This window comes from Salvia splendens, chromosome 5 (genome assembly GCF_004379255.2).
Source record: "Salvia splendens isolate huo1 chromosome 5, SspV2, whole genome shotgun sequence".
Lineage (NCBI taxonomy): Eukaryota > Viridiplantae > Streptophyta > Magnoliopsida > Lamiales > Lamiaceae > Salvia > Salvia splendens.
Genome location: NC_056036.1, coordinates 15180709 through 15183200, shown reverse-complemented (window position 1 = coordinate 15183200; position 2492 = coordinate 15180709). Strand labels below are relative to the sequence as shown.

At 43.5% G+C, this 2492-nt stretch overlaps 1 non-coding gene across 1 annotated transcript; it reads right to left on the bottom strand.

Annotated features, from left to right (window-relative positions):
- Positions 1 to 2059: 2059 nt before the first annotated feature.
- LOC121806107 lies at positions 2060 to 2166 on the bottom strand. Its single transcript, XR_006051640.1, has one exon. It is a non-coding gene; the product is annotated as a small nucleolar RNA R71 (small nucleolar RNA).
- Positions 2167 to 2492: the final 326 nt, after the last annotated feature.

Genomic DNA, 2492 nt, shown 5'->3' with positions numbered 1-2492 from the left:
AGCAAGTAGAGATCAGAAACTTCGCCCGGTCGGGCGATTATGAGCTTCAAAACGCCCGGTCGGGCGAAACGCGTAAAAGCATGAGGAGAGTCCAGAAAGTTCGCCCGGTCGGGCGATTCTTCAAGACACTAAACGCCCGGTCGGGCGTTTCCTGCGAAACCATGCAGCAGACTTTCGCCCGGTCGGGCGATTCCCTCTTCTAATATCGCCCGGTCGGGCGTTCGGAATGTCAAGCAGTTTTCAGCAGTTTCAATCGACGGTTGAGTATAAAAAATAAGCGAAAAAGGAATCAGAGAAGGGGGGAATATACATAGAAAAAGACAGAGGGAGAGAAAGGAGGAGAGGAAGAAGAGAAGGAAGACATTCCGACCATTATTCCAACCATCAATTCCCGAATCCCGACTCCACTCGAAGAGAGCCACACACCTATGGTTTTGTTTCTACATTCTACTATGTGTATAGGCTAGACTCTCTTTGTTGCTCCAAGTTGTAATCTAGGCTTGTGCATTTGTTTTAACACCTTGAATCGTATGTTCGATACCAACAATGTGTTTGATAATTAAAATGCTACGTTTTTGGCTAATGATGTAGTGTTGTTAAATCTTAACTATCGTCTCTTTAACATAGCTTAGGATTGATCGTTTGTTGGTATGCTATCGATTTAGAACTGTTCAGGGGATAAATTGATAGTGGATTAGGTAAGTAATTATAGTAGACGACGTTTGTTCCCGCGCGTCTGCAGGAATTAAATGTCGTTGAAAGCTGGTTCATGGAACAAGTGTTCAGCTGACTGTGAACTATACGTCGTAGACATGTTCAGTGCACGCGATTAGGTTGATAATTCTAATCCCGTCATATGGTTCGTTGTAATGGTGTGTAACAACGCAAGCTCAGAGAGCAACTTGGAGTGACTTGTCTTTCACGTGTTAAAAACCTCACTTTAGTAGCTTAAGTTAGTTAACCTTCTCAAAATCAAAACAAAATCTTTACATGCTTTGTGTAGTCCTATTAAGTGTAAGCAATCTCGCCTCCCTGTGGATCGACACTTGAAATACTACTACGATACTGTATTCTTGCAGTAGTGTAGTATTATTAGAGTTTAAATAATTGAACTTGATAATCTTTATACATTGTTTGAGAACTCTAAAATATCGCATCAAGTTTTGGCGCCGTTGCCGGGGAGGCAATAGCTTGTTTATGCTTAATTGTTTTAGTTTTTATTTTGTTTTGTTTGATTTTTCTTTTTGAGTTTTATAGGTACATTGTTCGTGTTCTACGGTGTGATAGCCATCTACCACGTCCGGACTTGAAGACGAAGGAGTGTATTATTTTAGGTAATATTTAGCTTACTCTTAGTTTAGTTTTAGGTAATTTTGTTTGCACACTAGCACACACGATTTATAGGACTTACCCCGAAGTTGTCGAGAGGTCTCGCTTTCGGTAATAGGAATATTTTGTGCTTGTGCTTGGTGTATTTTCTGTTGTGTAGGTAAAAAAAAATAAAAAAAAGGAAAAGTGAATGCACACGCGATCACAGGGTACACCACCGTTTGGACTACTCTGTTATCAAAGAAGAAGGGTTAGAGGTTCAGAGTTTGAGATCTTCCCGGACTATTCGAGTCCATTCAGAAATAACCGAGAAGAAAGGGATCAGGATTCAGACGGTGAATCAATGGCTGAGAATAATGAGATTCCACCACCCGTGGTACGGTTTGGCGACACTCTTAGGTCGGGAATTGAGCACCCGGGGGAGTTCGCTTATGCAAACGACAACGTCAACATTCCACCTCACTACATTAGTTTGGTGAATGGAGGAAATCTTTTCCACGGACGGGATGAAGAAGATCCGGTGAGCCACCTCAATGCCTTTTATGAGCTGACAAACTCGCATAGACCTCCAAATGTGGAGCATCATCGGATTAAGAGGGCCCTATTTCCGTTCTCGTTGAGGGAGAACGCAAGAGCGTGGTATGACTCACTCCCGGGCTACAACATAGCAACGTTCCAAGAGTTGAAGACGCTGTTCCTCTTGGAATACAACTCTCCAATGAAGATTGAGAAATTGAGAGAGGAAATCACTTCATTCCGCCAGAAGTATGACGAGTCCTTCGCGGAAGCATGGAAGAGATTCACAGAGTTGATAAGGAAATGTCCAAGTCACGGACTAGCTCCGGGGCATGACCTTTTGAAATTCTACAAGGGACTCAACAGTGAAGGCACGGGATTGGTGACTGCAGGTTCGAATGGGAACCTAGATGATCTAACTCACGATGAGGTGAGGGCTTTGTTTCAACGGCTGGCCAACAATCAACGGAATTGGCACAATCCAAGGCGAGGGGCTGATAGAGCAGGAGATACATTTGGTGCTACAAAGGATGCGGAAAGAGTGACCGCAATTGAGGCTCAACTGGCGGACATTAGCACTCAAATGTCGTCGATGACAAAGGCAGTTAAATCCCTTCAACTGACTCCTCAACCCCAAGCTGTGACGG